This window comes from Eschrichtius robustus, chromosome 7 (genome assembly GCF_028021215.1).
Source record: "Eschrichtius robustus isolate mEscRob2 chromosome 7, mEscRob2.pri, whole genome shotgun sequence".
NCBI classification, from domain to species: domain Eukaryota; kingdom Metazoa; phylum Chordata; class Mammalia; order Artiodactyla; family Eschrichtiidae; genus Eschrichtius; species Eschrichtius robustus.
In genome coordinates, this window is record NC_090830.1 from 121513312 (window position 1) to 121541154 (window position 27843).

The 27843-nt window shown below is 44.8% G+C and overlaps 1 protein-coding gene across 1 annotated transcript in view; it reads right to left on the minus strand.

Moving 5' to 3' along the window:
- Positions 1 to 21811, minus strand: part of GPAM (glycerol-3-phosphate acyltransferase, mitochondrial) — a 67691-nt gene extending 45880 nt beyond the window's left edge. Inside the window, exon 1 of the mRNA XM_068548548.1 lies at positions 21612 to 21811. The gene's annotated coding sequence lies outside the window, so the exon portion shown is untranslated. The remainder of the gene's footprint in view (positions 1 to 21611) is intronic.
- Between the last annotated feature and the right edge of the window lie 6032 nt (positions 21812 to 27843).

Below are 27843 nucleotides of genomic sequence, written 5' to 3' on the forward strand. Positions count from 1 at the left end.
TCAAATCACATAAAACTTACTCTGACCACAATGGAAATTAGAAATCATTAACTTAGAGGTATCTGGAAAATCCCCAAATATTTGGAAACTAACATGCTTCTAAAAAACAAAAACAAACAGACAAGAAAACACACCACCGTTTAAAGAATAAATAAATAAGAATGAAAATTAGAAGGTATTTTGAACTGAATGATGGTGAAAACACCCCTTATAAAGGCTGGGACTCAACACCTTGAAATACCACCCTGAGATCAGTGATTTGAGTTGAGACCTGTCTTCTTTTCTAATACAAATATATTAGTGCTATAAACTTCTAAGTTTTGCTTCAGCTACATCCGTCAAATTGTGACATGTGCTTTTTTTTCTCTGCAAGAATATTATGAGGAACAGTGTCAACTGACTTGCCGAAATGCAATGATAAAATATCTATGACATGCCCTGATCTCAAATGCAACAATTACTCCATCAAAAACTTTTAAAGGATATAAAGTCTGGCCTGACTTACTCTTACTAAATCTATGCTGTTCTCATCATCTACTTTCCTCTAGATTTGTTTTCTTCATTCATTTATTTAATAAATATGTATAGAACACCTACTGCCTGCCAGGCAGCATAGGATAAGATAGCCTAGGAGACTTACACAACTGTTTGATAATTGTGTCCCGAAGGATTCAAAAATCAACATCAAGTTCAGTAGGCTGTGGCTTCTACAACTCAGTTGATTTGGGGCAGGCAATGAGACCTGTCTGTCCAATATCCATTCATTCCTTGCGGGTTCCTGGCTATTAGAAGCCTGATTTTATTCAGAGTGATCTCTTGCCCAACCCCGAGAAAAGAGTGAATCAAAGTATCTGAGTTAATTATGATAATCTTGTTCTCTAATATTCTAACTGTCCCTGCACCCAAGATGGTCTTATGACCCAGTTCTGGGCAATGACACCTAAGAGAAAATCAAACTTGAGGATTTCTGGAGAAGTGTTTCTTTCCTAGTAAAAGGGAACAGATACAGCTGGCACTGCTTCTTTTTCACTTTTTTTCCCCATTTGCTCTGTAATTTAATGTCCAAACCCCACATTACCAATCACACACCTCTGGATTTTAAGCCACTGAAATCCTTTTTCTGTTACTCACAGACAAATTGCATTCCTGACTCATATTTAATTTTTAAGCACAGTTATTCCGGCTGCTAGAATAACTCAAACATATGGGAGAAAAAGAGCATTGAGAAATAGTCCCTGCCAGTATATCACACTGGGGGATGGCAATGGACGTGACCTTGGAGCTTGCCATTTAGAATGTACCTTAGGCCAGAAGAGAATGGAATCCCCTCTGACTCACTTTTACCACATGTGTGACAGAACAGGTACTTCAATTTGACTGAAAACTGCTTCATAGGAGATTAAGCCAAAAACTTCAAATAAGCCAAGCAGGAGGCAGTCATGCTTCTGGGAGAGCTGGCTTGGCATCTTCTACTGTGTGGGCTGCATGACAAAGCTGATCCACCCACCCCAGGAAGCAAGGCCAGTGGGAACTAGGTAGAGTTCCAGGCTTTCAGCCACAAGCAGGGCCTCAGGGCAGGGCACCAGCTCTAGAGTTGGAAGCAGGGCACTGAATCAGTAACTGCTAGGGCTGGGTAATTAAGAAATTAGCTTCCAAGGCAATTTCTCTTGTTTACAACTGTTAGCTCATTCTTAAAAAAGAAAGTTATTTTTCCTTCTCCCCGGAGTGTAGCCAGGCTCTGTGGTTTAAGTCCTGAGGTTCTGTTGAAAGAGGCTAAGTCATTGCCATCAGCAGCCTTTTTGTTACTGAAAGACAAAAAAATGGGAAACTATTGACTGTCATTGGTCACCAGAGGAGACAAAACCTGAACGGGCCTTCGCTTTCTCTGTGGAATCAAGCTGGTTTGTGTGACAGGGAGAGGTTGTCTGAGGGGGTAGAGGCCAGGAAGGCCCAGGTGCTGAGAAGGGGCTCAGGATGGAGGGCTCTGCTTATGGATCTGATTGGAGATGGCTCCAATGTAGGCCCTAGAGGCGGCAGATCTTCAGAAGGAGGGTGAAGGTGGAAGCACTATGGAGAGAAGAGAGAGTCTTGGGAGCCTCGGTGAAGGTCGCGGTGTCTGAGCACGTTGGGAAAACAGAGCTCCACGCACCGTGCAGGGTGTAGGCAGGGAACAGTGGTGAAGAGGGCCAGCCTGAACAGAGCCAGGGCCTCTGGCTCACAGCACATGTGCCAGGGAAACGGAGAGGAGGGGAGTCCCAACACTGATCACCATTGGACTTCTAGGGACCCTTGACACGAGCAGTTTGGAGACAGATTAATTCAACATCAATTCATTCATAACACATTGACTGAGAGCCCGCTTTGTGCCAAGCATCTTTTTCAGGCACCGAGGATACACACTTGAGGCTGCCCTCATGGAATTAATAGTCTAACGGCCTACGGAATGTTGGGAGGGAGACAGTAGGGAGAGTAATAAGCAAGCAAACAAATAAAATCATGACAAGTTTTGGAAACTGCAATGAAGATCCAACAGCATCTGTCACAGAGAGTAACAGAGGTGACCAACATTAGATAAGGTGATGGGAAGGGCCTCTCTAAGGGAGGAGCAGCTACCTTGAGGCTGGGGTGTGAGAGGGATATGAAAGGAGACCAGGAAAGATCTTTCCAAAAAGAGGGAACTATACCTGCCAAAGCCCTGAAGGAGGACAGAGCTTGGCAGAGAGAAGTGAACAAAGGCCAGTGCGGGCTGAGGGAGTGAAGGGGATGTGGCAGAGGGAGGGGTTGGGAAGACAGAAGGGGCCAGATAGAGCAGGGCTTTTTAAGCCGTAGTAAGAAGTTTGAAAAATTAGAAATAAAATGGTGATGGGTCATAAATGTCATGGTGGAATCCACATGCCCTTTACCTTATAAAGATTAGAAAAGAATGCATCAAAACAAACCCAGGTCTGTGGACCTGGACAGCCCAGAAGGAGAAGAAATGGGCATTGATTCAGCAGTTATGATGTAGGCAGGGGCCTACCTGCTGCAAACTGGCCTCAGAGAACTTAGGCAAGAGGTAAGTACATTTTGTAAGCTACCACTTATTGGGCACTTACTATGTGCCAGGCACTGTTCTTGTACTTCATAGGCATTATCTCAAGCAATCCTTTGTATCAAGCATGGTGCTGTGTGAAAAATAGCCTGTGCCAGACAGCCGCTAGTGGACTGTAATACAGAATTCTACTTAGAAAGGTCTTAGAAGAACTGAAAGGACAACAGGGGATAGTGAGGCAGCCTAGAGATTAGCAACAATGGAAGATCACTACCCTCCCTAGGGCTGGAGTGACAAAAGGTGCTAACAGAGCCACTAGGCAACAGCTGGGACCAAGGAGAGAGGGGCTGCCTAGGGGGAGCCGAAATCACAGAGCTGCCACCACTGGAGATGCCCCCTGAGAAAAAGGGGGATACCCTCCCTGGCTTTTACCTCTTTCTGGCCTCGTCTGCCAGCCCTCCTACTGGCTGAAGCAAACTGCAGGGGAATCTAAGGAATGAATTTGCAGGGGGCTACCTCACCCACCCACCCAGCCCCTCCCCAGACATAGAGTAGAGCAGAGAAGGATGGGGATTGAATCTGAGAGCAAATAGGCAAATAAGGTGCCCATCCTCCCAGCAGCCCCATGAGCTAGGAACTATTATTACCCTGATTTTCCATATGGGAAAACTGAGGCACAGGGAGAGGTTAGGGGAATTTGGTATGTGGAAGAACCCTGATTTGAATTCAGATCCACCTGATTCTAGAGCCGAAACATGGAACTGATAACGTTACTCAGCCAGCATAGGTGACAGCCTGGGAGTTAGGACTGGGCCACCAGATCCCAGGTCTGAAAAGCTTATCTTTATGTTAAACCCCACTCCATGAAGGAGCTGAGGGTAGTGATACTAAGAGATGGTTGGCTTAAAAACTGAGCTGCTAGTTGGGACATCAGTGGACTAACCCTGAGTCCTTCCAGCAGAATGTCTGAGAGTTGTGACAGGACTTTGAAGCCCAACAACCTGGGTTCCAATCATGGTCTGCCATCTACCAGCTGTGTGACCCTGAGAAAGTTATTTAACCTCTCTGAGCCCCAAAATTCTCTCATTTTAAAAGTGGATTTGCTAATGTTCACTTACTGGGTTATTTTAAGGTAAAATGGAATAATGTATACAGATAATTAGCATATTGCCTGCCACATGGTGAGATTTACTAGATAGTAGCTATTACTATGATTGTTGTTAGTCTCCTCTTGCATAGACTCTGGAGACAAAAGAGAGGTCCTATTCCTTTGAGCTTGAATCCTAGTGAAGAAGTTGTCCTAAAATCTTTGGAACTCATATCAACCATTAAGGTTACTTTGTTCTGGGAAGAATGTCTCTCTATCAGTCAGGATGGGCTAGATTATGATTCAGTAACAAATGTCTCAGAGTCTTGAGACAACAAAGTTTATTTGCCCATGCTACATGGACACTGCAGGTTATTACAGGGGCTCTGCTTATAAGGTCATTAAGGGAGGCTCCATCTTGACGCTTGCTTCCTTGACTGCTGAGGCTGGGACCAGAGAGTATAGTGAACCATGCATGCACTGGCTCTTAATCCACACATCACTTCTGTTCCCATTTCATTAGCTAAAGCATCATATAAAGCAAGAGAGTGAAGCAAGAGGTGGTGTAATCCCACCATGTGCCCAAAACAAGGTAACTAAACATTTATGAACAACCCTAATGACTATCAGAACAACCTCAGTGAACCTTCTGGTTGGGCTGGATAAAGCAAAGGCCCCAATCTGGAATGAAGGGATTCAGGAGCCTCTAACAGGCCAGACTACCCTATATGACATCACAAAAGTTTGTCCTTGTTGTGCCTAGAATTGCATCTCCGAAGACATTGTCTTTTAGGAAAAACTTTTCTTCCTAAATATTGCTTAAGACCACTTCTCTGAAAACTGCTGTTGGTTCTTGGAACATATGATCCAACATGGTTTGTGGAGCTGAGACGCTGACGGTAAACAAAGCATCTTGTCTTCTGGGAGAGGGATCCTAATGTAGGCTAGATTCTTCATGCCCAGACTTACCCGGGACCTTTCTTCCACTGTTGTATAACCTGATGTCAGATTATTGCGTACTGATGGCTTGTGGAGCAAGTTCAAGCTCTGGGTGTAAGCCTCTCCTCAGCTCTCACAACCCCATGTCCTGCTGGATTTCTTTCTACCTACCTGAATGTTCTTTCTTGGCATCTTTTGCTGGTTCAAAGCCCTCCTTCACTCTCATTCCACACTCTGTCCTTAGCAGACCAGGAACCTAGGAGTCATTCTTAACTTCTTCCCACATCCAATCAAATGCTAACTTCTGGCAATTTTACCTTCTAGATAGCTTTAAACTCATCATCTTTTTATCTTCCTCTCTACTTGAACTGTCTTATTCCAGGCCACCACCATCTTCCCTGGGTGGCACAACAGCTTACTACCCGGACTCCTCATGTCTGCTTTCTACCCACCACCCTCCCAAACACCCCACATATCAGCCAGGATGAACATTTGAAAGTACAACACTGACGATGTCAAACACCCCCATCTCTCTGCCTGATCCCCACTCCAACCAATTAAAATCTTTTCAATTATTCCTTATAGTTTTTAGAAATGCCAGTGCCTGGCACTTTCCACCCTTGTTAATCTCACCACCCTCATCTCCTCCCACTTTCCCTCTTTTTCTCCAACTTCAGTCACCCTTTCTTTCTTTCAACCCCCAAGAAAAATGGGCTCTACTCTTCCATTGCACAAACTGCTTTCTCTGCCAGCAGAGAGAGCACAACCCTTTTTTCTCTCCAACTCATGCTTCATAACGTAGCTCAGATCTCACCTCCTCATGAAATACTTTTTGACCCTCAGACTAAGGCAGGCCCCGTATCATATGCTTCTTCCCCAGGGGACTTATCACAATTATAATTGAATATTAATTAATTGTAGAATTAGCCATTTAAGATCTGCCTCTCCCTCTTGAATGTCCATCTTGATTTCTCCCATTCCTTTCCTTCGTATTCCTAGCACCTAACAGTACCTTGTACAATACAGATTCTTAAGATCTATTTGTCAAATGTCTAAATACAACATGATTAATTAACAATTAACAAAGGAGGGTATGAATGGCTATGACAATGGTCAAGAGTCCTGGACAAGGGTTGATCTAGGAACAGAAGTATTCAAGGAGAGATATATGAACCTAGAGTTTTGGGTGCTCAGGACTCACGGGTCTTGGGGAAGGCATGTATCCAAGCTTGACAGGGAGATAGGAAGCAGATTTCCCATTCCACTCCCACCCCAACTTCCTGAGCCAGAGTAGAGGGAAGAACATAATACAAGGGAGAACAGGGGCCCAACTCTCCAGTGGTAACCAGCAACACAGCGGGAGGTGGTCCACAATGGATAAGAACGCCACAATTAAGAACAAGGCAAAGCACACTAGTGCCCAATACACTTGAAGGAAGGAATTTGAAAATACTTGAAAGGGAAAGCTAGACATGGCTGGAGACAGACTTATTTCTATTTTTCTTCCCTCAGAATCAGTCTTTGTCAAAAAAGAAAAAAATTTTCATGAAGGGGACAAGGAGAAACGGGCCTACTCTGCATTTATTCTTTTTCTAATGAGTTCAAAGTAAGCTAGAAACTTACTTATTATGTCTAATTGAAAGGAAGATCAATAGAAGTTCAGCTGAGGCTCATTTTTAGAATACTTTTAAATAAATTTACTTTCATTACTTTTGGGGACATAGAAGCTCTAAGATTTTCTTTTGGAAAATTATTCTCCTGGGTATTCTAAACATACTCCTTAAAACTGTCTCTGGCTTTTAACTTAACAGATTTCCCAAAAGAAAATTTTTCCAAAGTAAAGAGTGTTATCAACCCAGTTTCCAATTTCTAAATTGCCTGATATAAAGTGAAACCTGAATAAGCATGATGCAGCTGACTGCGGTTTTAACCAAATATTTTCTGATGGTCCTCATCATATTATTCCATAAAATATTTGAAATTTATTACAAGGATGACCTCCAACATGAAGGTAAGATATTAGAAAACAGGCTTTCCATAATTGAGGGTCACAGGGTGCAATCCTCTCTCCCAACCCCACTTTGTTATTCCGCTGTCTTGCAGGGGGATTAAGTCTGACCCTTCACTCAGTTAGGATGACTTACACCTCACCTGTTCCTGTTGCGTATCCAATTCTGCTTAGGAGATGGCAAAACATTTTCCCCTTTATCAAATTATTTTACAGTTACTTTTTCCAGAGGCTTTCTGTTCTGGTCCAGGGTTCCTACTTCACCTCTGTCTATAAATTTAACCCACATACATGAATTGTAGAATTCCTAGTAACCACTATAGGCTACGGACGGGATTACACAAACCTTAATATCCACAATGTTGGTTTTTCTATAGATTATTTATAAGTGATTTTCTTAGAGAATAGTCTGTCTAAATTTCTAGGCCACCTGCTCATTAACTGTTGATGATATTGGGTTGTCCAAAAAGTGCCTTCGGTTTTTAAGTAAAAATAAAAGACACATTTTTCATTTTCACCAAGAACTTTATTGAACAACATATTCACCCTTTTGTTCCACTACCTTCTGCCACTTTTCAGGCAACTTCATAATTCCATCTTCCCAAAACTTTTTATCTTTTTTGAGCAAAGAACTGTTCCAGGTACCTTTTACAGTCTTCCAGGGAATTGAATTTTTTTCCATTAAGAGAATTTGGTAAAGACTGAAATAAATGGAAATCCAAAGGTACAATGTCTGGTGAATACGGCGATGAATCAGAACTTCCCAGGCAAGGTGTAACAGCCTTTGCCTGGTCATCAAAGAAACATGCGGTCTTGCATTATCCTGATGGAAGATCATGCGTTTTCTGTTGACTAATTCTGGATGCTTTTCGTCGAGTGCCACTTTCAGTTGGTCTAATTGGGAGTGGTACTTGTTGGAATTAATCGTTTGGTTTTCCGGAAGGAGCTCATAAGAGGACTCCCTTCCAATCCCACCATATACACAACATTACCATCTTTGGATGAAGACCAGTCTTTGTTGTGGTTGGTGGTGGTTCATTTCGCTTGCCCCACAATCTCTTCCGTTCCACATTATTGTACAGTATTCACTTTTCATCGCCTGTCACAATTTGTTTTTTTGTTTGTTTGTTTTAACATCTTTATTGGAGTATAATTGCTTTACAATGGTGTGTTAGTTTCTGCTTTCTAACAAAGTGAATCAGCTGTAACACACGGAAAGGTCAGGGAATGGACAACAATGTATTTGGAGATACTTGAGCTGAGACCTCAGCCATCTCATCCTTGGATTTTTTTTTTTTTTAATGCTTTACAGAGAAGCATATATTTTTGATTAACAGTGCAGCAATATCTATAATGACTGAGAGGATCTGCCAAAAGAATAAAGCCTCCTACCCACCCCCACCAAAAAGAAAACTCTTAAAACAAATTGTGTGGATGGACCTAGAGTCTGTCATACAGAGTGAAGTAAGTCAGAAAGAGAAAAACGAATAACGTATGCTAACACATATATATGGAATCTAAAAAACAACAAACAAAAAAATGGTTCTGAAGAACCTAGGGGCAGGACAGAAATAAAGACGCAGATGTAGAGAATGGACTCGAGGACATGGGGAGGGGGAAGGGTAAGCTGGGACGAAGTGAGAGAGTGGCATGGACATACATACACTACCAAGTGTAGAATAGATAGCTAGTGGGAAGCAGCCGCATAGCACAGGGAGATCAGCTGGGTGCTTTGTGACCACCTAGAGGGGTGGGATAGAGAGAGTGGGAGGGAGATGCAAGAGGGAGGAAATATGGGCATATATGTATATGTATAACTGATTCACTTTGTTATAAAGCAGAAAGTAACACACCATTGTAAAGCAATTATACTCCAATAAAGATGTTAAAAAAATAATAGTTACAATAATAAAATTATCTACTTGGTCAATAACCTCACTTTATAAACCACGGTGACTCTTAGCCAAATTCAAATTAAGCAGAGTAGTCAGCTGACTCTCCTCTGCATGTGACATGCAATCTGTTCTTATTCACAAAACCAAACGTGGCACAAATAGGAATCCTTTATTAATCAGGCATGTGCTTCACGATTTTACAACATGGCTGCCATTCAGACACATCCAAAATGATAATTATTCTGAGCCATTAATTACAGCTGGACAAACTATATTATGCAGAACTGTGAAGGGTCTTGGAATGTTGAGTATAAAACTCAATCTATGGTTTTAATCTGTGTGTGCCCCATTTTCCTCATCTGCAAAATAAGTCTAATAATAGTACATACTTTATAGGGTTAATGTGAGGATTAAGAGTTAAAATATATAAGGCTCTAGGACAGTGCCTGGTGCATAGTGGGAACTATATAATGTTTGCAGTCATGATAAGAATCCCCAGGAGAATGTGTAGTCCTCTAAAAGGAAGGCTGCATTTGACCCAACAACCATCAATCCCCTTTGCTTTCACAGGTCATAAGTGATAAATGTGGTCTTTGAGAATCACAGGCTTGCCCAGCTCCAACTCAACAAATGTTCCTTTTCCAGTTAGAAAATTTCTAGAATTTTCCTTTGATAACCATGTTATAGATTGAGTCAGTAAAGTCTTTAAAGCAGTAGTTCCTAACTTTTTGGAATCAGGGAACACTTTGAGAGTGTAATGAAACTCTAGACTTCCTCCTGATTAAAAAAAAAATGTACATGTAAAAGTTTGCATTCCATTTCAGGGGGCTCATAACCGCCGCCCCCCCATGATCATTCATGGACCCCAGATTAAGAATCAGTGTTTGAAAGCATGGCTTGGAAGAGAGCCACCTTTGGATCTTGTTCTTTTGAGAATGTCTGAAACAAAATGAGACAGAAACACATACTTGCACATTGTAAAGGAAGTATTAATTACTGTTAGCCAAGGGGGTTGATAAATAAGGGGTTCTGGTGAGGATAAAGGTGATGAAAGAGGAGGAGAATGAAGAGGAGAACACGAGGGGGAGGAGGAGTCACCCCAAATGGATCAAAGTTGATAAACTAAATGTACACTTTTACCTTTAAGTGAGCGAAGTATGCACACTGCTTGGAACTGGAACGTACCCTATGGCTATAATTATTCACAACTCTGGAGGCAGTTTATCTGATTGTATCAAAGCTTTCTTTTAAACCTCAGACAGGTAAAATATTATCACTGGGGCTCTTCACCCCCTGTTCAATGACTGAGATACAAAAGAAATGCTAATTATGGGAATTGAGCTGTGAATTTTGAGTGACCCTAGGGACAAAATGATTATCTGGTTGTCTTAAGTTGCGGGAAATTTATTAGGGGGTTTTAAGATTACATTAACTGATTTTTACCTTAAGTGCTCCACCTGGAGAAGCATTAACGTCTCCCGATAAAGAATGATTTCAAAGAGGTAATGGCATTGGCCAGAAGACTTTTTTTTTTTTGGTGAGCCAGGGGTACTGTAAGGAGAAAGCCCAAGTGAGGTGGAGGTGTCCTGCTGGGGCCATGTGATGGGCTTGGCACTTTGACTAGGGCTCACTAGAGCCCCTACTCATCTCCTATTTCCGACAGTGATGAATGCCAGAGACCAAAGAGGAAGGATAATATATTTACAACAAAGGTCATAGAATGAGGCCAAGGACCCAGTTACATTTCTGCCCCATTATGATCTTAGATTGCATCCCTGCCTCTAAAAGTCAAACATCTTCTCAGGATCTGTGAGCAGTGACATGCTCTTACCCGTGCTGACCTCTGTTCCCTTGTCTTCTACCGTCTCCCCCACCCCAAAACCTCCACTCCGCCCCAGTCCCCAAGGCCATCTCCTTGTTCTTGGACCATCCCAAGCTCACCCCTGGCTCAGGGCTTCTGTATTTATTGTCCTCTCTGCCAGGAACATTCCTTCTCTAGATATTTGCATGGCTGACTCATTCTCATGTTTCAGTCTGAGCTCAGTTAGCAAATTTCTGTCCCCTGCTTTGGCACTTTCCTTCATACTGTCCTATTTTATTTATAGCACTTATCACTGTCTGAAAGTAATCTCTTGATTTATTTTCTTCCTATTGTCAGTCTTCCCCATTAGACTGTGAGCTCCATGAGAGCGGGGATCGTCTATGTCTTGATCACTGCTGCAGCCCCCCAGGCTTAGCAGAGAGAAAGCACTAGAAATACATTTGGTGGGTAAAGGAATGAATGATCATCATAATAGCTACATGTATTGAGCTTTTCCTCTGTACCAGGCACAGGGCCGCAAATACTCTCTCACTGAATTCTCACAGCAACCCTCCAAGGTAGGTATTTCTTATCCCCACGGTACAGATTAGGTTTCAGAGAGTTTATGTGGCTTTTCCAATGTCAAAGCAAGCAAGTAACCAAGACCTGATTTGAACCGAGGTATGCTTAACTCCCACATTACACTCTAAATCAGGAGTCAGCACGCTTTTTTCCATAAAGGGCCAGATAGTAAATATTTAAGGCTTTATGAGCCACATGGTCTCCGTTGCAACTCCTCAACTCCGTCGCAGAAAGCAACCACGACAATACACATACAAAGGGGCGTGGCAGTGTGCCAGTACAACTGTATTTATTTACAAGCAGTGGGCAGGATTTGGCCCAGGGGCCATAATTTGCAGATCCCTCCTTTAAATCATCATTCTATCTGTGCTTTGCTAGAAGGGGGTTAAACAAAACAGGAGGAGGGGAGTAAAAGAAAAGCATTAAAATGCGCGCCCTTCAAATAAGAAAGACAGCAGGTGGATAAACTAAGTTTAAAAAGGCAAAATAGGCGATGGAGTTCTGGTAAGAGTTATGACTCTACTTCTTCAACTTCTCAACTAACATAACCATCACTGAGACCACAGGAGAGTTTGATGCAAATACGGTATTCTGTTTGAACTAAGTTTCCATTCATATTGTAATTACCCGTGATTTCACCTGCTAACACACTAACAGACCACACATACCCTCCATCCCAAGCAGGCCCAAGATAGGCAAGATTGAAGGATAAAGTATCCCGAGACACTGTGACTATTAAAACTCTTCCTCTCTCAACCACTGAGCCTGAAAACTTCAGTCTTTTCTTCTCAAGCAAAGGTATGAGTTTGTTGGCAAGAGGTGAAAGACAAGGTATGAATCACAGGTCAGAGCCAGCCCAGAGAAATCTCCCGCAGCCTCTTTGAGAAGGTGAACATATTGGTGCCCAGGTGTTTAATCAGAGTGGCTCTCGAGACTGAATATCAGCATTAACGCGAAAGATCAACTCACCAGTCCCTTGAGCCTGGGCTGCAGGGTAAGGGCTGAACTTTGGGAAGATGGGAGGTAGGGACAAAGGTGGTTTCTATAGCGGTTGGCTATGCTGGAGTCTTGGGGGCAAGGCCTCCTCTCTGCCCTGTTTTTCTCTCAGGCAGCCCTAGGGCATTAGAAACACTGTAGACAAAATACTCATTTCTCTCTTACCCTGAAGAAACTGTCCCTCTGGAAACAGCATGTGGCTCTTAAACCAAGAGGTGCATTTTCCTCAATCGGTATGCAGTTTTCTAAACATGGGCTTTAAATGTTTGAATAGTGACAAAGATTCAAACCTCAGTCAGGCTCCTGAAGCTTTTCCGAGGCCCATGTGTGTGCTTTCTTGTAAAATCCAGTTTTTGTAAGAACGCTGCTAAGTCAGTTTCACCAGAGTCCCCATCTTTGATATCTGATTGGGTTCCTTATCCTCTGTCATCCCCCAGGTGATATCTGACACCCGAGACTTCAGCAAAGAATCCTGTTGGGTCAGTTTACCCAGAATCCCCCTCACCCATGATGTTTCTTCTTGGTAATTTTCCACCCACTGACCCCCAACCTGCCCCTTAGCTATAAATCCTCACTTGCCCAGGCTGTACTTGGAGTTGAGCCCGATCTCTCACCCCCACTGTAAAATCCCATTGCAGTGGTCCCAAGTAAAGCCTGCCTTGCCATCTTTAACAAGTGTTGTTATTTTTTTTCCCTCTAACACAGGAAGGCAGCCCCAGCATGGTAGAACCAGCATCTAGAGATGCAACATCTGACCCAGCTCTGCATTAACCAGCAATGATGTCCTGGGTACCCCGCGCCACTCGCTTCCTTTTTCTGAGCCTATTTTCTTATCAGTAACACAATGAGTCAATTTCATAACTTTTCATCCACCCAGACGTCCATCTTTTTGTTGTCTGTTTCACATCTACTATATTTATTGTTGTTAATAGCCACTATTTCAGATCGTTTATATTATTAATAAAAATTGATTTCTATTGAACACTTAGTATTTTACCAGAATTGTGCCATGTGCTTTCCATGTGTTCTAATATTTAATTCCTCATGAGGAGGAACCCTTGTGATTGCAGACTCACAGATATGACAGCTGAAGTTCAGGGAGGTGACATAAATTTCCCAAGGTCAATCAGAGAGTAAGTGGCAAAGCTGGGATTTGAGCCTGAACCTTTTTCTCTCTTTTTTTTTTTCCTGAGAACTACACTGCCTTCATGAGCCCTGTAGCCCCTGGTCAGAGTCTGACCAGAGAGAAAAATGCAGATTCAAACTCCCTTGCCCTAACTATTTTTTTTAATTAATTTATTTATTTATTTATTTTATTTTTGGCTGTGTTGGGTCTTCATTGCTGCATGTGGGCTTTCTCTAGTTGCGGTCAGCAGGGGCTACTCTTCGTTGTGGTGCGCAGGCTTCTCATTGCGGTGGTTTCTCTTGTTGCGGACCACAGGCTCTATGCACGCGGGTTTCAGTAGTTGTGGCACGCGGGCTTCAGTAGTTGTGGCTCACGGGCTTAGTTGCTCCGCGGCATGTGGGATATCCCCGGACCAGGGCTCGAACCCGTGTCCCCTGCATTGGCAGGCGGATTCTTAACCACTGCGCCACCAGGGAAGTCCCTGCTCTAACTTTTTATTACTGTACCGTGATGGCTTTCGCTGGGTCAGGCTACAAAATACCAAGATGTTTTGCCTGGAGGAGATAGTGTAGGACCTGCCATGGATGTTCAACGCATGGTCTTTGCCCTTGAGACACTTAGAACCCAGGAGAGATGATAAAACCCACAGCCCAGTCCATGCCCCAGGAGGAGTAGTGCTGATAACCCACAAAGTGGGAGTTCCCTCATCCTCAATTCCTTATTGTCAGTTTTGTGCTCAAGCCAGCATGAAACAGTGGCATCTGCAAATCTCTGGTTATTGGAGAATCTTTTTCTTTGCTAGGGAGAGGCAGTCCCTTTAAGGATGGACCAAGTCAACAATCTGGTGGTACAAGAGATCTGGGGCTCTCCTCGAAACAAACAGTTGAAGATTTATTTTTGAGATGACATATCAGTGTTGGCTTGACAAGGAGGAGTTTGTGGGCACATGGTGGGATAAGGATAGATTCCCAGAAACAGCAGAGCAAGGCTGGCAAAGTAACTGGTTTGTGCAGATCTGATTCTCTCAGGGTTGGGGGAGAGAAAAGGGGAATGAGTTTAATTACTGAGTGTCTACTATGATCTATGTGCTTTTATATACACTGAGCATTAGGTCTCACAACAATGTATAACGTTGCTGTTTTACAGATGACGCTAGCAAGAATCCAAACAGGAATTCTAGCTCTTCTTTTCACACTTTACCTCAATGCCTGTGTAGATACCGTCCTACTCTAATTCAGCTTTTCATGAAGTAGATGGCACTTTCTCAATAAAATATCTGTAAAAAATACTTAGGCTGTAAAACCTAATACAGTGCACAACACATAGTGGGAGCTCAATGAAATAAGATAAAAGAACAACTCCTAATGTGGTTTCTCAAACATAGATATCATCTGATCCAACATCTCTCAGCTGGGGGTGATTTTGCTCCCCAGGGGACATTTGGAAATGTCTGGAGAAATGCTTTGCTGTCGCAAAAGGAGAGGAGTGCCACTGGTATCCAGTGGGTAGAGGCCAGGGTGCTGTTAACCATCCTACAATGCACAGGACAGCACCACAACAAAGAATTATGACCCATAATGTGCCGAGGTCGAGAAATTCTGATCTAATCCAGCATGTTTCATGAGGAACCCATGACCCAGAGAGATAAGGAGACTTGCCCAGGTTCATACATCAACAACTGGTTGATGACATCCCCTGAAGCCTTCTACACCGGTTCTTGCCAGACCTCAAGGCTAGCCAGCCAGAAGGCTGCCTGTCATAAGAGGGATGGGTTCAGTGGGAAGGAAAGACCATGTTGGCATAATGGCCCAGGCAAACCAAACACAATTCCACAGGTTCAAAAGGACCAAGACTGTCGCTCTTCAGTCTGGATCATCCCCTGAATAAGCAGCCAAGGGAGGGTCTGGAACTAGGAGACCAAGACTCAGAACACAGAGTGCTCACCTAGAGGCCTTTGCTGCCACCAGCTTCGCACTCCCACTCCTTCCTTTCCTTAGGGTTGCAAACCAAACACAAGGATCAAGTCAAAGAAAGAATTTTCTTTTAATAATTAAATAGGCAAGCTAAAAATATTAATGATTGGGTGGTCATATTAGGTCAAGTAGATATTGCCAGAAACTGATTCTCTCTAAAACATATTAGTCCTTTGCATTGCCATTGTTGCCACCAACAATTTTTGGGCCTCTTATGTGCCAAGAGATGTGTTGGGTCCCAGGGGAGAGATGGGCAGAAGGAGAAGAGGTGTCCACTAACATCACACATAAGTTATATCCTTGACCCCAAGAAGTACTCAGTCCAAACATGAGGGTCTCCTTTGCAACCGCCATCACAGAGCAAAGCCAACATTGCAAAATGGGTAAAACAAAACCCTCCTTACAGCTAAATGAGGGTAAAACAAAACCCTCATTTATCCTATTTTATTGAGCTCCCACTATGTGTTGTGCACTGTATTAGGTTTTACAGCCTAAACCATACTAAGCCCAGTATGATTCACTCATTTTAAACAACTTTTAACACAAACACTCAACTTCAGCCCAAGAATTTGGACTTTACCACTTGTGTCATCGGGATTTGGTTTGCCTGGGGGACATTTTCTTTTATCCATCAAGCTTCATGGGGGACTTCCAATGCCCTAGATCACACCTAGAATGACAGGGTAACCAGATGCAATATGGACTTCACTTAACCAGAGGAGATGCTTTGACCCCGAGGTCCCCTAACCTGAGAAGGTAAACAGAGGGCCCCCAAAAGGCTACCCTGAGCCAGGGTACTGGCATCTTTTCCAGCAGTCTCTAAGCTGCCTCTCAGTGGAAGCTGGAGATCTCAGTTAACACGACTCTGAAGATGGAGTTTTATCTTGAAATTTCAATGAAAAATTAAACATCCTGATAACACTGAGTTCTAATGGCTTTTATTTCCATTGCAACTGCTTTCTGAGACAGATAATTCCCCTTTAGATTTTCATGAGTTTGGCCCAGAAATTGGATATTCAAGGCATTAAACATACAGGAGCCTGGGATGCCAAGAAAACAGTAGTGTCTATTTAAGGATTTGGCTGCCACAGGCAGCTATGTGTCTTGGGGAAGTGAGTGGAATTTGAATATATCAGCTCTGCCACTCTGCTGCAGACTGGAAAATCAGATACTAAGAAAGACACCCCAGGGGCTCCTGCTTGGGTCTGGACATGGGTGCTAATTTCAGGGATGAGCAGCTTGATGGGCAATGATTCCCAGACCTTGAGCTATCACTTTTTTATTCTGCCCAGTCATAATATTAAAATTAAACTCAACAGAAATTGACAATCCACAAACAACATCATTTAATAAAGAAAGAATGTTTTAACAACCCAACAATCAGGATAGACAGACTCTCAGAACAAGGGGAAGTTTCTCAAATTGAATACCCATAGCCATCTTAAAGACGTGCTACTTTGTCCTTAGTTCTTATGTCACCAGAGACTGGAAAAACCTCATAGACCAGCACCTATCTGCAGTGTGGAATCTGGGTATTGTGAGTAGCCACTGGAGTTGTGTGGAGAAGAATTAGACTTGAGACCCAGGTTGAATGGAGAAGATATTCCAGGCCAAGGATAAGGAGGGGTGAGGGGTAGAAGTGGGGGCACAGGAGTTGCCCTGAGAATAAACCACTGCTCTATGGAGGCACCCTCCAGGCGGTAATGCTACAGTACATTGCTTGTTTAATTACCCGTCTCTTCCACTGGGCTTTAAGTTCCTTGAGAGTAGTGTCTGTACCTTGTTGCCCCGAGTCACAGATCTAATTAGACGTGGTAGTGTAGCAAGCGGGCATTCGAAGGAGTAAAGACAAAGCACAAGGGACACAGTGCTGCTTCCAGGACCCATACGATCTGAGGATTAGAAGGCACATTTTCTATTACCTAATCATGCATGCAGTTTCTGCCTGGTGTAGTGGGAGGGGGCTCCACCTCCATCCTACCTGGCAGGCTCACCCTGAACATCAGCCCACAAGATAATTAAAGTGTGCCCCAAGGGGAGCTTGATGGGAGTTAAGACTGTTGCTGCCCCAGGAAGGTGCCACTGAGCGAAGGCTCAGCTCTACTGCCTACATTTGAGCAGCTGTCTGAGCAGAGGCAGGGCTGAGGGTGTGGAGAAGCCAGCCTCCTGCCTGCTTGCTGCTTGATCCTCCCGTTTCCCCACTGCCAAGTCTGAGGAGAGTTCTCAGTCCCAGGGTTTTCACTTTTCCCAGGCCCTCGTTCCTCAGAGTCACTTTCTGGAACTGACTCAAAGAAAACATCACCGACACAGTTACCAGGAGACACCAGGGTTCAGTTCCACAGCAAGTACCCCTTCCCTGCAGAGAAAGCCCAGCCCACAGGGAAATGGATGTTGCTTTCTTTCAAGACTCATTTTGGGTGTCTTTTTTTTGTTTTTTGAGCCACTCTGATTTTTGGCAGGATGTTGAAGCACAACAGACAGAGCCAGCCTCAGCTAAACATCCTGCCATCCCCACCGGGCACTGGGTGCAGGCCAAATGCAAAGCTCACCGAGCAAGCGCACTGAGGCAAGGGGAGGACACGGGGTGGGGAGAGGACTCAGGAGCCCAGGAGTGATGATGGAGCGTTTTCATTAGCCAGCTCAGTGTGACAACCAGAGCCCCATTAAACATCTGAAATGCAGCTCGGCAGCTGGAGAACTGAGCTCCACCTTGGTGGGATTAGCAAGGCTGCGGGTTCTGGGATCTGAATGGTGAGAGTGAGTTTCCCATTGCAAATATCCTGCCATTTTCCTCTTACGACCTATTGGGGAGAATTTGCTTTGGGGTACTACTCGCTATTCAAAGTCTTGTTGGAAATGGTCTTGTGTAGTGTATTATTTATGGCATGGCATCTCTGTTCCTTTCTCACCATCCAATCCTCTGTGACTCTCCCACCAAACAGAGGATTTTAAATCCTGAATTCAGGGGAAGACAGTTATGTGCCTTGGGGTATCAATCCTACTGCCTGTCTTCCCACCATGACTGCTCCCTTCAGGCATCACTGGCTAAAACACTGATGACCCTGGGAGGTCCTACTAAGCCTTATTGTGGCCAGCAAGCAACAGGTAGGGGCTGGCTAGCAGACAGCTGAAGGCAAAAGAGTGAGGCCCCAGCTAAGGAAGAGGAGACAGAGGGAGAATTGATATGCCTCCGAGGGTCACGGGGACAGGGTCCCCCACGGGGAAGGTGGGAGAGAATTGAAAATGCTGACATTGTCCTTTCAGGAGCCTGAGACTGACCATTTCCTTTCATCACTCTCTGCAGGTTTAACCTCCCCATCACCTCCCAGAACTTCTGGCTTTGTCTGGAAAAAATGCTAACCAGCTCCTTACAAGAGCCGTCACTGAAGCCCCGGCCAGAAGGCTCACAAAAGACACTGTGTACAGTGCAAAAGGAATACGGTGCTCCTGGGAGGTTGAGTGGGTGAGGAAGGGGGCAGCCTTGGGCACACTCATGGGCAGCCAGAGAAGATGATGGGCCCACCCCCAAATCCTCGGCTCCCTGCTCTCCTCCCAGCCTGCTTGCACGTGGAATTTCACCACCAGAGATGACCGCCCCAAGGTGGGTTAGTCATCCAGGATGGACGTGTAGGAAACTGGGGGAGAAAGACACAGAGAGCCTGTTATCTGGCCCCTCCCACCCCAGCGTCCCTGGGAAGGAGTTAGGGATTTTCATCTGATAGAAATGATCCCAGGGGAGTGAGGATACTGGGTTCCAGCTGGGGAGTAGGAAGAAGGCGCTGGAGAAAAGGGATTCTAGGAGACAGAATTGGCCAATTCTCCCTCCTGCCCTCCCTGAGTTTGGGCCCAGCCTCTCTCCAGCAGTGGAGGCAGCTGGGTAGAAGAGCACTGGACAGGGAGTCAGGAGGCTCCCGTTTGATCTGGCTCCATCCTGCTGTGGGTCAAGGAGTCATAAAACACCAGAGAGGGCTTCCCTGGTGGCGCAGTGGTTAAGAATCCGCCTGCCAATGCAGGGGACACGGGTTTGAGCCCTGATCCGGGAAGATCCCACATGCCGCGGAGCAACTAAGCCCATGTGCCACAACTACTGAGCTCACGCACCACAACTACTGAAGCCTGCGTGCCTAGAGCCCGTGCTCCGCAACAAGAGAAGCCACTGCAATGGGAAGCCCGCACACAAGAGTAGCCCACGCTCGCCGCAACTAGAGAAAGCCCATGTGCAGCAACGAAGACCCAACGCAGCCAAAAATAAGTAAATAAATAAATTTATTAAAAAAAAAAAAAAAAAAACACCAGAGAGCAGCGACACAGTCTTAGGAATCATTCAGTTCTTCAAAGAGGGCTTTCTTGACTAGCTTTCCACCCCCATCCAGATCAGGTCCTTTGTTCTCTTTCTCACCACAGATGGGGATGACCTATTTATTTGTGTGATTTTTTTACTGCCTATCACCCCCCACCCCATTTAACTGTAACCTCCAGGAGGGCAGGGAGCTTTCTCTGCCTCATTCTCCACTATATCCCAACGCCTCGTGCACAGTAGGCACACACCGCTATTTATTGAAAGCAGAATCTCTATTCACAAAGTAACCCCATGAGAGAAGTATTATACCTATTTCACAGATGAGGAAATTGGGGCTTAGACAATTTAAATAACAAGTTGAAAAAGCAAACTTCAGCAATGGATCTGAATGACCCTTCCCCCATGCTGCACTACTCTTCTAACCAAGATAAGCAGACTAGGGAGATTCCCTTAACCTGCGGGCCTTGGCTTAGGTTTTCGGGGCTGTGATGTTCTAGAACCAGATGCCCAGGACATCTGGGAGAGAGAAGGAGCAGGAGAGGGATCGCTCTAGGACAGAGGACAGCTCAGAGCCGGTGTCCCCGGGCAGGTGCCCGGTCTTGCCAAACCAGGTGCTAGATCAGGGTCCAGGAAGCATAACTCCGTGTCCTGGGCTTATCCTCTACCTCTTGATATTTCCCTTAAAAGTATGAGGGGGAAGCAGGATTCACTTTTATGAACTTCTCAGGCCAATTACTCTGAAGAGTCTCAAGAAATCCAATAGGCCCTCAGTAGAGAAAACTCCCTGGGAACCACGAAGCAGTCAGCAAGAAGAACGATCTTCCGTCCTGTGGAGCAGTTTTGTGAGACCAAGCCTTGATAGCATCCTGCTGCAGCTAACAAAGCAGGCACAATCCGGATACAAACACTCAAGAATTAAGACAATACAGATGGAAACATTTGGAGATTAAGACAGCCACCAAGACTAGAGAAAGGAAATGCAGTTGGCGTGGCTATTTCTTAACCTAAAATGCATAGGGAAAAATCAGTTTTAAGAATAGCCATGTAGCATAAAAGTATTCTTTTCCAGTTAATGCCAAAATAAAATCGTTTTCCTTATTTTTGTATCATATCCTCCCCTCCTCAACCACCTCCAGCTAAACCTAACAATTAGGGAGGACGGAATCCATACTTTCATCTCCCTTTCACCTTCATTCCAAGTGATGAAGTCCCTGCTGGCACCACAAGGAGCCCAGCTTTCATCCGTAGCAAGGAAGTCCTTTGACATCAAGCTCTGTCTGCCCACCTCAAGCTCAAAAAACACCACCGAGGTGGGACTATAATGAGGATGAGAATGGACGAGTCACATCAGGTGCAGATCCCAGACAAAGTGGGAGACAAATTCTCCTAAGCAAGGAGCTTGGTCCCACTCTTCCTTCTCTGATGCCAACAGCACGAGCATTGGTACCACCAAGCAGGGCTTTGAGGATCAGACTTGACAACGTTTCAAGCTGAAGCAACTGGATTTCTCATAAAGTGTGCAGAACCCTCTCAGGACTTTGGGGTTCTGAGCCAGCGGGAAGGATGACAAGGAGACCAAGGGGGCAGCTAGACCTGGGGAAGGATTTCATGGGGGCAAAACACGCAGACCCGAACGATACCTCACGATCGCGCTTACACCTCTCTCCAGCTGCAGACAGCTCATTCCTTGGCTCTGCCTTTCTGTAGAATTCCAAGATTCTGAGTTCTCTTTCCTTCCACTTCCTTCCTCCACTTTCTCTGCCTTTCCTGCTTTCCATTTTACTGCCCCAGCCCTTTCCCCATCCCCTTTTCTAATGTCTTGACATCTTAAGAAATTAGACCAACATCCCCAGAAAAAAAATTTTTTTAATACCTGTATCCTTGACTTTGTGCTGTTTGAGGAATTATTTCCAACCAGTTGATTAGCAAAGCTGATGGAGACTCTGGAGAAAACAGCCCCAGCCTGAGTGTGGGGATGAATGAAAATCTCTTCGGGGTGCTTGTTTGTATGGCCAAAGACTGAAGGACTTTGGGTGCTCGGTAGTAACCTCAGAAAAAGTCCCCAGGCAGCAGCAACTCTCCCAGCACAGTTTCGAAACACCACAGGAGGAGGAAGCCCTCTTTAATCAAATAATAACCAGTCAGAGATAAGGCCTTCTAGGCCGAGCTCAGCCAGCCAATCACACGCTTCCTCCTGACCGCAAAGGCAAACAGACCCGGGGCTGAGTCTGAGTTTCAGGGCTTGTTATAATTTAATGATGCTGCCGCTGGTGTCTTCTTGGCTTTGCCTGGCGGGATTTTCTGACTAGGAAGTGAAACCCCAAGCTCAGGAACCTAATTGTCAGTGGAGGCGCCTGGCCCAGGGGCTGCAGCTGAGGGCCCTGAGTGATCACGTGGCACCCAGCTCCCTGCACAGGTGCTTCCACGTCACCAGGAGGACCCTTGTTGCTGCTGGGAAGCAGGCTTGGGTCAGCAGGGGGTGAGCATATTTGACACCAGCTGTGCAACTCCTTGACTGTGACCCTGAGGAGGTGGTGGAGACCCCAGTGACTCGCCCTCACATATTAGAGATGCTTCACATGCATTTCCTAGGGGGCCTTGATTACCAGTGACTTTGAGCTTTTCTTTACTCTTCAGCCTTCCCAATCACCCTCCCCTTCCAATGCTATCAGTGCTCCATTAGGCCACAGAGGTATCATAAAGAGGGTGGGTTCTGGAAGCATAGCAGGCCTGGGAGTGAATAATGGCCCTCCATCTCTCCAGCCCTGAACACGCCTCTTAGCCCCTTCCTCGTTGCCGCAAGGATTAAATGGGAGAACTCTGCCACGTCCCCGTGAGGTTCTTACGGGCCCTGAGGAGGTGTAAACAAACCCTTAAGAGGTATTGATATATTAGAGGTCAATATCTAAAGGAACTTAAGGAGAACCCCTTTGTTAGGTGAATAACACTAAGCATCAGCAGAGTCCATTTTAGGGCATTTCATCACCCCCTCCCGTTAGCAGTCATTCCCACTCCCCATACCCCAACCTCCCCATCAGCCATTCACTCAACAATATTTATTTGGCGTCTCTCACTGGGGGAGCACCAAGGTGAGTTCCCCAGCCACACGAAATCAATGTTACAGCACAGGAGGCAGGAGTTTATTAGAGTCCTCAGTGCATGGAGCCAACGGCAGGACAGTGAAGGGGGCTTTGTCACGGAGGATTTGGTCCCGTCCAAAGGGGACAAGGGAGAAATCAGCAACGGCGCACGGGAAATGGACTCAAGTCGGGGGACCAAGTGCAGCCAAACTTTCCCCAAGGGAACTCCCTATGGGTATCAGACCAGGGGATAAAAGAGGAAAAGCAGAGTTGTATCGCCACTCCTTTTAAAAAAATATGTAACAGCCTCATGGACATTAATTCCCATACCATACAATTCTCCCATTTAAAGTACACCATTCAATGATTTCTAGTATATTCACACAGCTGTACAGAATGAATTTTAGAACATTTCATCACCCCAAAAAGAAACTCCTTCTCATTAGCAGTCATTCCCCATCCCCTGCCCTCCACTCCCACCTCTGCCAGCTCTTGGCAACCACCAATCTACTTTGTCTCCCACGATTTGCCTATTCTGGACATTTCACATAAATGGAATCATACACTATTTGACTTTTGTGACTGGCTTCTTTCACTGGCCCTAATGCTTTCAAGGTTCACTTCATTGCTTTTTATTGCTGAATAATATTCCATTGTAAGAATATACAACAATTTGTTTTTCCATTCATCCATTGATGGACCTTTGGATTGTTTCCACTTTTTTGCTGTTACCAATAATGCTGCTATGGACATTCTCCGCTCCCTTTTATCCACAAATTCACAATCTCATAGCAGGGAAATAAGAAGGAAACAAAGCAGGTGAGAGAAGTAGCTGTTGAAGGACATCTCTCTAGCCAGAAGAGAGAATATCACAACAGTAGCTGCGCATGATGTTTGCACAAATTTTCACAACACATAAAGCACTGTCATACATTCCCTCTCGTGTAATCCTCCCCTCAAGCCTAGGGATGAGGGAGGTATCCTTTTTATTGCCATTTTAAAGATAAGATCATAAAGAATAAGGAAGTTTGGGTAACTTGCCAAAAGTCACCCAGCCAAGAACTGAGCCAGAATTAAGTTCTACCTTCTTTGTACTGCAGATCTTCACACACAAAACGGGCTTTATTCTTCTCTTACATACTCAGACTTGGCTTCCAGGAAGCGTAGTCCAAGGGAAAAAAAATGAGGAAGAAGGAAGAAAGAAAAAGAGATTTGGCATTATTTATGGAGAAAGCGGCAATTAGGCCAACAAATAGTTGTTACTGTCTGCATTTTAAAAATTTGTACTTAAGGCTCAGAAAGATTAAATATCTTATAAGGCACAGAGCTAGTGAGCCAGCCATTGCCGAGTTAAAGGCAGCTAGGTGATTCCCAAACACAGGCTAGATCACCTTGCTTTCCTCCTAACATCTAACCAAGAGCAGTAACATGGCTCTTCAGATGGAAGGAAGGGTAACTTTGCAGGGGGCACTGCAGGTGAGGGTGGGCCTGGGTGAAGAAGATGCCGTCCACAGCATGGGGTGTGGAAGGGGATAAGGGAACGTGCGAGTCTGAAGATGCAGAGACAGCTATGAAGAGAAGACCAGGAGGAAAAAAACAGAGGACGTGGGGAGAGTCCAGCTGAAAGGCTGGCCAAGTTCCCAGCTTGTCCCGTGGCCAGGAATGTTTCATCCAAACCCTTGCGGTCACTTGACAAACAGTATGAACAGATGTTCTGAGTGGGATGGTGTGGGAAAGATATCAACCAGGGACAGAGCTAGAGAATCCATCCAGCTTCTTATCACCTGTCCAGCCCCAACCAAAGAGCACAGTCCTGCACCACGGGAGAGGGATCCTCCCAGAAGCCGGAGGGCAAAGATCTCCATGGGGGGAGACGAGGCCAAGCAGGCCAGGTGAGCACAGGAGATGGGCACGGACACAGCTCGCCTCCCAGGTGGAGATTCCAGGGCAAAGTGCTTCTTACCTGGGAGTAGGGATCACAGCGTGAACAGCAGGGGTGCGGGCATGCCGGAGGTCTGGAACCAGCCGGGTGTCTCATGGCTCTGGATCTTGATTCATTGCTCCAAGACCTTGCCAACTTTATCTGGTTTCCTTGGGCCCGTTACTTGTAGAATTCAGCACACAGCAGGCAAAACACTGTCAGAAAAATTCAGTTAGAAAATCTCTCTAAGGTTAGGAAGCAGACCCAAGCTAGTCCCAGGCTCCTCAAAAGTCTGAGCCATCTATAAGATCCACTTCTGGAAAATGAAAGGCTATCTTTAGATCTCCTCCTGCATCAGAGCACCAGGGATTACTGGGCACCAGGATACAGAACGAGGCAAGCACTTATCAGTACGTTCATCTCAGTGGAAAAATATACAATATTTATTGGCACCTACCAGATAGGTGGCCAGGTCCCAGATAGATGCTTTCCCTGTCACATTTTCTCTTCACAAAAACCTGTAGGATAGGAATACTTATACCCATTTCACAGGATGAAAGAGTAGAGCTCAGAGAGCTTAACCAGCTCGCTTGAGGTCACACAGTTAATATGTGGCAGAGCAGGAACTTGAGGCTAAGATCATCTGACTCCAAAGCCCATGACATTTCTGTTATTTCATGTTACCACTTTTTTCTTAGATTCATTTTTTCTGTTTCTGACAAGCTGCCACTTATTCCCATTCTTCCTTCAGTGATTTTTCTAGCACTCCCAAAATCATTTGTGTGCATGTGTGCATATATAACATGTATGCATCTAGGTTCGTGCTCATACATATTTGTGAGAATACATATCTGTTTACATATACTCACATGTATGCCTCCTTGCTTTTAGGTATGTGTGTTCTGTTGCCTTCAGAGAAGGGTATAAGTGCCGATACTTTTAACTTCCTTGAGGCTGTGTAAAAGTCTGTCCTGAGATGGTTGATGGCACCTGTTGTGTGTCAGCTACTGAGCAGAGAATTTGTCTCCTGTGACCAGGGTTACTTCCCTACTGCAGGCATCTTCTGAGGACCTGGTCCCGGGATGGGGCTTTCCTAAGTGTCCCTGAACTGGACGCTCAGGCTTAAGATTCTCAAAAATAGAATTTTCAACAAGTAAGAGGAGATCAGAGAATTCTGGCCCAAACCTAGAACCAGCAAAAGGCAAATGCTGGTCCACTTTGGAATGGTTCTACCTGCTTTCCAAAGTCCTCTCATATTTATTTTCATCGTGACAAACCTTTCAGAGCCAGCAATCGTCAACTCCATTTCACATAAAGGGATTAAAACTCCAGCAATCTTGCTTGGATATGACGCTCCTGACTTCTGCACCACCATTAGCTGTGTGGTCTTGGGCAGGTCCCTTAAGCACTCCACCCTTCTACTCACCTTTATTTGTTTATTTATTTTTGGCCTGCATGGCGCGGCTTGCGAAATCTTAGTTTCCCAACCAGGGATCGAACCTGGGCCCACAGCAGTGAAAGTGCAGAGTCCTTACCACTGGACCACCAGAGAATTCCCCTATCTCCTCGTCGTTAAAACAGAAGTGCTCCATAGGGTTGCTCTAAACATTGGCTGTGTTAAGATATGTAAACTCTTAGAACAGAGCGCGGCACGTGCCAAGCTCACAATAAATGTTGGCAATATACCCTCTCAGTCCCGGTGTCCACTGGAGGCGCCCGACAACTCTGCCGCCCACAGAGCTTCAAGCCCTGGCTCCCCGCTTCTCAAGACAATCCATCTACTAGAAGTCGGTCCAGGCGGCTCCTTCTGAAGGCTTTTTGTTCACACAAGCGAGTGTGCACTATGATCTTAGCCGCTTCTCATTTCAACAGTTGATCGTTGAATATTCAAGGCAATCCTGCCTTGAATATGAACTTTCAATGCCTCCTCAGTGTGCCTGTGTACTGGGATTAGGTCCCTGAAACCACAGACTGTGGAGCCAGATGGCGTGTCTTCAAATCGCAGCTCTGCCACTTATAGGCTATGTGACCATGGTCACATCACTCTACCTTTTTGTGCCTTAGCTTTCTCATCTGTAAAATGGGGATAATAATGGTGCTCATAGGGTCGTTGTGAGGATCAAATGAGTTAACTCACGTAAAGTTCTAAAAACAGCTCTTGGATGGGACTTCCCTGGTGGTCCAGTGAGTAAGACTCCGTGCTCCCAATGCAGGAGGCCTGGGTTCCATCCCTGGTCTGGGAACTAGATCCCGCACGCATGCCGCGACTAAGGAGCCTGCATGCCACAACTAAGATCCCGAGTGCCGCAACGAAGACCCAATAAAACCAAAAAAAAAAACAAACAAACTCCAAAACAAAAAACCAGCTCCTGGTATATTAAAGTCTATATTAGTATTATCATCATGACTCATTTTTACTACAGATTTTTTAAAATTTTAATTACGGTAGAATACATATAGCATAACATTTATCATTATTACTATTTTAAAAAAATTTTATTGACATATAGTTGATGCACAATATTACATAAGTTATAGGTATACCATATATAATTCACAATTTATAGTTATTATAAAATATTGGCTATATTCCCTGCATTGTATAATATATCCTTATAGCTTATTTTAAACATAATAGTTTGTACCTCTTAATCCCCTACCCTTATATTGCCCCTCCCCCTTTCCCTTCATCATCATCATTTTTTTGTTTATTTGTTTTTGGGGTTTTTTTTTTTGTTTGTTTGTTTTTTTACATCTTTATTGGAATATGATTGCTTTACAATATTGTGTTAGTTTCTGCTGTATAACAAAGTGAATCAGCTATATGTATACCTATATCCCCATATCCCCTCCCTCTTGCATCTCCCTCCCACCCCCCCCCATCCCACCCCTCTAGGTGGTCACAAAGCACAGAGCTGATCTCCCTGTGCTATGCGGCTGCTTCCCACTAGCTATCTATTCTACATTTGGTAGTGTATATATGTCCATGCCACTCTCTCACTTCATCCCAGCTTACCTTTCCCCCCACTGTGTCCTCTAGTCCGTTCTCTACATCTGTGTCTTTATTCCTGCCCTGCCACTTGGTTCATCAGTACTATTTTTCT